The sequence below is a fragment of the Elephas maximus genome, chromosome 4 (genome assembly GCF_024166365.1).
Source record: "Elephas maximus indicus isolate mEleMax1 chromosome 4, mEleMax1 primary haplotype, whole genome shotgun sequence".
Lineage (NCBI taxonomy): Eukaryota > Metazoa > Chordata > Mammalia > Proboscidea > Elephantidae > Elephas > Elephas maximus.
This window is the reverse complement of record NC_064822.1, coordinates 32,660,622-32,669,367: the sequence shown is the minus strand read 5'-3', so window position 1 is coordinate 32,669,367 and position 8,746 is coordinate 32,660,622.

Here is an 8,746-nt window from a genome sequence, read left to right as displayed (position 1 = left end):
AAAGCCATAATCTGTGTAAGATGGAAACCCATCAGAGAAGGAAAACTCAAATATTTTCCACTAAAACAAGCAATAAAAAAGTAGTATGACTGCACCCTGTTAAAGGTGGAAAACTTGCAAGACCAAGAAAAACAAGGCAGTTCCATCGAGTTCCGGCTTTCACAAGTTCCACTGTATAAAGAGCACAGAAGAGGTATTATAGAAGAGCGGTTCACAGAAGGGGCTTTAGAGTCAGACAAAACCTGGCTTTCAGCTGGCAAGCCATCACTTGCCATCTGTGCAGCCCTGGGCATGCCACTAATATCAACCCTCCAGGATCTCACAGTGCAGCAGGGAGGTTGAAAGTTCAGCCTCTTAAACCAGCTACTGTTTGAATCCTGATTCTGCTACTTACTAGCTGTGTGACCTTAGGAATGTTCTTTAACCTATCTCAGTTGCCTCATCTATAAAACGGGGGATGATAGTAATAGGTCCTACCTAAGAGGGTTGACCATCAACCATCTGTCAGTTTGTCATGTTGTGTTGGTTTACATGTTTCTGTGATGCTGGAAGCTATGCCACCAGTATTTCAAATACCAGCAGGGTCATCCATGGTGTACAGGTTTCAGTGAAGCTTCCAGACTAAGACAGACTAGGAAGAAAGGCCGGGCGATCTACTTCAAAAAATAGCCAATGAAAACCCTAAGGATCACAACAGAATTTTATGTGATTTAGTGATGGAAGATGAGCCCCCAAGTTGGAAGGCACTCCAAATACACAGTAGCTACAACAATGAACTTGAGCATACCAAAGATCATGAAGATGGCATAGGACTGGGCAACATTTTGTTCTATTATACATGGGATCACCATTAGTCAGAGCCAACTTGATGGCAATTAACAACACAAGAACAACGAGGAGGGTTGATGGAAGGATGATACAATATAATGCATGCGAAGCTTTTGGCATAGTGCCTGGCATATAATAACATCTAGTGTTCATTATATGTCCACTATTCAAGTCTAGTCAAAATAAAGTAGAATTTGGGTATCAAAAAAGGCCTTTACTCTCAGGTACAATTTCCTCAGATGGAAAAAATGAAGCTCAGAGGAATTAGTGATTTGCCCTCTCCAGTACTTCAATCCATGTCATGATGAAGAAGCTGAAATGCCAAGGATTCGTAAACAAAAAGCTCATCTCTTCAGTGCACCTTCGTCCCATGGAGTCCAGTAGCCATTCTCCTAAGGGGGGTGTCTTGTAACACTTTCTGGCACACCAGTCGCTGTCTAATTCTGGAAGCCGACTTGCTCCAGGATATGACCATACCTAAGTGTTAAGTGTTAGCCTGAGGTTCGAGGATTTTGTTACCAAACCCAGATGCCAGAACCTTGGGTGTGCCAAGCCCTGTGTGTTCTGCTCACTGCTAGGAAACAGGGGTCTGCCTACAGGGAGGAGTGTCTCAGCCTTCATTTCCCTCTAGGGAACTGATCTGTGACTGCGGCCACTGACAAATCAACAGCTCTAATTGTCTTTCAGGGAACCATCAGGGGGTGGTGGAGAGTGGGTATGGCTAAGATACGCGAGTTGCCTGTCGGTGTGTAACCCTTTTTGACCTTAACATCTTGTCGCTGTTCATATGATTTGTTATCTTGCCTAAGCGAGCTGGGCTCTCAGAGCCTCCGGAGCCTCCTTGCCCTTCACCAGGCCCGACAGCAGGCGCAGGCAGTCATGTGGGCGTGCCGTGGCAGAGCACTTGCGAGCAGTGAAGAAGGGCAGAGAGCCGGAGCTGGAAGGCTTCAATTCTTGTAGATGAAGAATTTCAATTCTGTTCCATTTTGGAATCACTGCTCGATTTTCGTCACTCAAATGCAGAGCAAGGACATTTCCAAAAAATAATATAGTTTTCCTTTATAGGGTCGCTATGAGTCAGAATCGACTTGGTGGCAGTGGGTTTTGGTGGGTTTTTAAGGGTAAATTGGTAGAATTCTTGCCAACGCAGAAGACCTGGGTTCAGTTCCCGGCAGTGCACCTCATGGGCAGCCGCTGCCCATCTGTCAGCGGAGGCTTGTGTTTTGCTCTGATGCTGTTCAGGTTTCGACAGAGCTCCCAGGCTAATATGGACTAGGACAAAAGACCTGGTGATCTACTTCTGAAAATCAGCCCTAAATCACAAGGGTCCCGACTGATCATGGGGATGTCACAGGTCGGGGCAGCTTTTGGTTCTGTTGTGCATGGTGTCACCAAGAGTTGGGGGTGACTCAATGGCAGCTAGCAACAACAACAATTCAGAAGATTGTCCAAATAGGGGAATGTGGCCAAACAAGACTTCTGGAGGTTCCTTCCAATCCTGTATTCCTATGACAAAATATCTGTGGTAGTGTTCTAAACCCTGTAAACCACTAAAGCTGCCAGTTACTGTCAGCATGCCTTTGTGGTCATCTTTCACATTTTGATAAATTGAAAAATATTTCTCCCTTTCAAGATCTTTTTGGAAGAAAACAGATTGTAAAACATATAATTTTTTTATTATTATTAAAAATTTCTCTCACTCTCTTCTTTCCTTTTAGGTCCTCTGTTGAATGTAAGACCAACTTTATGATTTTAAGTTGATAACTAAAATTACATTAATAAATCAAAATGCATAATGTATTTATTTGTTTTAAATAAACATTTAAAATATGCCAATTAGAGTTACAGCAAAGAGAAAAGAAGCAATAGAGTTGGGAATATGAAAGACTAAGGAAAGATGGGGTGTGGTTGATGGGTCGAAGTCCTGGAGGAGTCCAGGGTAGTGGATGTAGAGCATGTGGATGGTAACTGGCCTGGAAGAGAAAGAGGAAAAAAAAAAAAAAACGAGTGGATCCTGACTCACAGCAACCCCATGTATTTCAGAGTAGAACTGTGTTCCGTGGGGTTTCCAGCCTGATTTTTCGGAAGTAGATCACTAGGCCTTTCTTCTGAGACACCTCAAGGTAGACTCGAACCACCAACCTTTTGGTAAGCAACTGAGCACATTAACTGTTTGTAGCACCCAGGGACTCCCTGAAGAGGAGGAGGGACACTTATTCTTCTGAGAATGGAGGGAAGGAGCTAAGTGGGGATCCAGATACTGGTAATGATTATCAGTCAGGGGTAGGAAGTTACAACAGATAACTCTCAACTGCCTCAATATTTACCCTGTAGGACTGAGGCAGGTTCTTGGACTGCGAAAGCAACTCTGCCCTGTAGTTGATGAGGGGAAAGAAGGAGGACATTTCTAGACACATGTAAACAGGCTTTATTCATTACAACAAATGTTAATATAAAAATATTAAAAATATAAAAAAATACCATGAACTGCTGGTGGTAGTGGACATTGGTACAACCATTTTGGGAAAGTATTGGGTGGTGTGGTAAATTAAAGTGGCCCCAAATCCTTTGTTCCTTCTGCCATTCAGAGGTGGAGACTAATTCTCCTCCCTTTGAATCTGAGCTGGCCTCAGTGACTTGTTTGACTAATACGATGTGGCAGAAGTGATGCTCCATAATTTCCCAGGCTGGATCAGAAGAGGCCTGGTAGCTCCCGCCTCAGTCTTCTGGAAGACTCGCTGAAGGGGGAGCCAGGTAGCGCGGAGGACTTCCCACCGTCCTGAGATTGCCATGCTGGAGAGACCACATTTAGGGTTTCTGGCCAACACACCTAGTGGAGCCCAGCCTTCCAGCTGTCCACACCAGCTGACCAGATACAGGAGTGAAGCCATCTGGGACCATCCAGATCAGATGCCAGCTGAATACCGCTCAAATGATCTCAGTCACGCCACCTGAAAAGAATTATCCAGCCGTGCCTGCCTGAACTTCTGACCCACGAGACAAATAAAATAAGATGGTGGTTGCTTTAAGGCACTACATTTTGGGGTAATTTGTTAAGCAGCAATAGACAACTAGGACAGATAATATATACTAACTCTGAACATACTCATATCCTATTTATCCTACACAGACAAATATCTAACAAAATATATGCCTCTGTGTACACCAAGTGCTACAGCTACTAACCAAAAGATCACAGTTGGAATCTACCAGGCACTCCTTGGAAACTCTATGGGGCAGTTCTACTCTGTCCTATAGGGTCGCTATGACTCGGAAGCAACTCGATGGCAATGGGTATGTGCACCAAAAAAAGCTACAAGAAGGGTCATTGTAAGACTATATTCCTAATAGCCATAATATGGAAACAGCTCCAAAAAGGCAAGAGGAGAGCTATCCGTTTCCTAGATTGGACTGGATGGAACCAGAAAGGAGCAGGGAGGTGGGTCAGAAGAGGAGCCTAGATTGGCTTTTGGTGATCTAATTAGGAAAGGTCCCAGTTGGATGGTTGTACAGTGTGACAGCTGAACAGACCCATTAGAAGAGGAAGCAGACACTGGCCACCTCCCTCCATTCCTCACTTCATATGTGAGCCCTCCCCTGAACCCCATCCCAACTCACTGATATTTGTTCTTATCATTATAGCCTTACAGTGCCAGGCACTGTGTCTAATGATGATGATGAGAAAGACTGAGGAAGGGAGGGGGAGGGGGAGAAAGGAAGAGAGGGAGACAATGAGGAAGGAAGGGAGGGAGGGAGGAAGGGAGAGAAGAAGGAATAAAGGGAGGAAGGAAGGGAAGGAGGGGAACGAAAGAAGAGGGAGAAGGAAAGGGAAAAGAAACAAGTAGGTCTCTTTCATTTCAGGAACACTAGCAAGAAAACAAATCATTACAAGATGGTAAGTGCTGCATTCCAGGTTTGCACGTGGCTTTTGCATTAATCACTGGGTTTTGCCTTTAATACACCACCTGTCTTCCCTGCCCCTACCAGATAGGAAACTCCTCGAGGATAGGGACAATGTTTTACTCACTTTTCAGTTCCTACAATATCCAGCACAGGGCCTTGTACAAGTAAATACTTTTTTTTTTTTTAAACTCAAGAGGTGAGTTAAGCGAGAGAGCAATTATCAAAAAGTTAGGTTAACGGGGCCACCCAGCCTTCAGCTGATGTGAGTCATTGCTCCATCTGCAGTCAGGTTAGAGGAGATACGCTTGGGGCTGACGAGAGAAGAGCTTATGAGTAATTAGCCTCTGAAATGCCCTCAGCACCCACCTGCACTAAGTCAGTTGGGCTGAAGTGAAGTCAGTTGGGCCACTGACAGCTAAATATATCCACAAAATAAACAGCTAAATATATCCACAAAATAACTCCCCTGTCCCAACATCCCGTGATGCTGCCATCACAACGACCACTGAGCTCCAGGCGCGGGAAGGTCCCATCAAATAATGCAGCGTCCTAAGATCCAAGCAGGCAATGTCCTCTGGCCATGGGGCCAAGCAGAGCCCTGGGGGCCTGGGAGGGAGTTCAGCTGATCCCACAGAAAGAAGGAAACACTCAGGTGAGCAGTGTCTTTCTGTACCTGTTTCTGTTCTCCGGCGGGCAGGCTCCCTGGGTGCTCTGTGCATGTCTCCTTCAAGGGCAGGTAAACCTCGGAGATGGATAGATAGTCCGCTGATGAGCTGTGGTTTAGACATTGTATGTGGTTATAAAGTGGGGGTGGAGGGAAATGCAAATATCTCTCTTCTAATTTTTAGTCTTAAGAATGTCTAAAAATTTCACGTTTCAAATTAAAAATACAAGGTAATTGCTTCAGGCTTCCCACAATTATGAAGATCAGCAATTAATTTTTATGTGAAATCCTGGCCAGGCAAGTAATGGGAAGCTATTGGTGAATGGCAGGTTTTGTCATTGGCATACCTCACTGTCCGTCTGTTTCTATCTGTATCTATCCCATGATATTCTAAAATTCATACTTTGGATGAAGATTATTATTTGAACTTAATAGAAAAATTAGAGTTAGCAACATGATCAGCCTGACCATTTTGTTCCCATTTTAGTGTTAGCTGTGTTGGAATGATGAAACCAAAAATTTAGATTAAACTCCATTTTGACCTATGTCCCACATATAAAGTGGCTAAGACTTTCAAGACCTGTCACTTACCTTGATCTGCCTTTACCACGGGAGTACTAATAGTGCTAGGCATTGGGTCTCAGTCTGAAGGAGGGGGGCTTAGGATTCTTCCAACGGTCCATGGATGCTCCATACATGGACCATACACTGCCCAGAGACTAAATAGGTATAAATATTATGTCTTAGTCATCTAGTGCCGCTATAATAGAAATACCACAAGCGGATGGCTTTAACAAAGAGAAATTTATTTCTTCACAGTAAAACAGGCTAAAAGTCCAATTCAGGGCGTCAGCTCTGGAGGAAGGTCCTTGTCATCCACCTTCCCTTGGTGGGAGCATCTCAGCGCAGGAACCTCGGGTCCAAAGGATGCGCTCTGCTCCTGGGGCTGCTTTCTTGGTAGCATGAGGTCCCCTGTCTCTCTGCTTGCTTCTCTCTTTCATACCTCAAGAGATTGCCTCAAGACGCAATCCAATCCTGTAAATTGAGTCTTGCCTCAATAACACAACTGCTGCCTATCCTCCCTCATTAACATCATAGAGGCAGGATTTACAACATATAGGAAAATCACACCATACTGGGCAGGACTCGTGGCCCAGCCAAATTGATACACACATTTTTGCGGGGACATAATTCAATCCATGACATATTATGTCACCACTATATATGTGTCACCACACACACACATAAAGGTTAACGGAATACAGATTGCACATTACCTTATCACTAAACATATCTTACCAATCAGTTAGAAATGGATGACTAGCATCGTACTGTGGAGGAGCCTCCTTGAAATCTGTAAGTTTGAGAATCCAAGCTCTAGGGTAAGGATAGACGCTGTTAGTTGGGGATTCCACATGAAGAAAAGGGCACAAGTGTGGGACTTACCCAAGCCAAAAGAGGGCATCCTGTGCCTTTAGAAGTCTCTTGAGCACTATTTTTAGGGAGGAAGGAGGGCACAACACCAGAGATGCATTGAATGGGTTTTTTTCTGTAGAGTATGGCACTATTGAGGAAGAATTGATAGCTAGCAAAATCAACCTAAGAGTATTGTTAAAGTGTCATATTCCTTTTGCATGAAGTACAGTCGAATTAATTTTGTCTCTTAAATTAAGCTCTAGCTCTACTTAGATTGACCTAAAGGTCTTAGCCAGTTCCCCTACCCTTGGCATGTAACAGGGTGTGGCGTGACTTACTGTTTCCCTGTGTCTTTCCGTTTTCCAAACAAGTGTTGAGTTTGGAATGTCAAAAAGGTTGCACATGGAGGAAAGAGTGATTCTGTGTGAGACCACCAGAGGGAGCCAAAAGACTGCTTTAGAACCACTCACCAGCTTAGTGTCGCTTTCTTCTTTTGGGAAGCAATATCCTGAAAACGTCTATTGAGCTTCCTATCTCTCAAACCCCTCTCCCCCCACCACCCACACACGCAAAGACTCTTAAAAATTCAGAAGTAATCCTAGCGCTAGAAATGCACATCCCACATATTTCACCTAACATCTCACAGACTTTAAACAAATCAGTAATACTGTTGTGGTGTGCTATGATTTAGCAACGTGCAGATTCTCTACCCTCTTAATAGGGAATGTAAGAATTAAAGGAAGCTTGGCTTAGGAAGAAAACGGAAGTGTGAATACACCGTGAGGAGTAAATCTAGCCAAGTACATTGAAGGTGAAGGGAGGGAGGACTTGGGGAAAACTAGTGAGAATGGTTTACGATTATAAACAACTTACCCAACTGAGCTGATGACTTGTCATACATTTTCAACCAACAATTTCTTCAAGATATATTTTAAAGGGGGACTTAGCAATGAACTTTTCTTCTTTACAGTGTGATGGGGTTGTTGTTGTCTTGTGTTGTCTAGTCAATTCCAACTCATGGTGACCCCATGTATTTATGGAGAACTGCTCCATAGAGTTTTCTTGGCTGTACTCTTTATGGAAGCAGATCACCAGGCCTTTTCTTCCATGGTGCCTCTGGGTGGGTTCAAACCACCAACCTTTCGTTTACAAGCTGAGCACAAACCATTTGTACCCCCTGGGAGCCTGTGATGGGGTTAGCTCTGCATTAACCCATACCGTCAATCTGTATACTGCAAAGAGCTTTGTGTGCCTGAACACTTTGTGATGGCAGGCCTAGACCATGACATTTTTTCTGCTTCTGTCCTTTAAACATATGAGAAGGTCCATCGAGATCAACAGCATGCCCCCATAGAGATGGTATTTGCTGTGACTGGCATTCTGTAGGCCAGAATCTGCTGGAAAATGGTATATCTGAGTGTTAGCCAAGTTCTTAGAATGTCCTCCCTTCCTCCTTCTACCCACCATCACCTTTCTACCCACAACCTGGGGCTGCTTGGTCCTTTTTCTGATATCTCATACACTTTGTAACTTGTAGCTCCAATCCCACTATGTATTTATTTTCTATTTTACTTCCTTATTAAATTCTCAGCTCCTTGAAGAAATAATTGTCTTTATTTTCTCCAGAGACCAGCATGGTAGAAGGCACATACTGGGAGTCAATAAATATTTATGGAATAAATAATACGTTTATGGACAAGATGTAAAATAATAAATAAAAGTTAGCAAGTACTTACTGTGTGCCAGCTCCAGTCTAAGCACAAGATACATGTTAACTCATTTGATCCTCGGAAGAACCCTACAACAAACAAATCCTCAACTTTATACGGAAAGACAAGAGGTTCCAATAGCCAAAGCAATTCTGAAGAAGAACAAAGTAGGAGGTCTCACACTTCCTGACTTCAAAACATATTACACAGCTACACTAATCAAAAC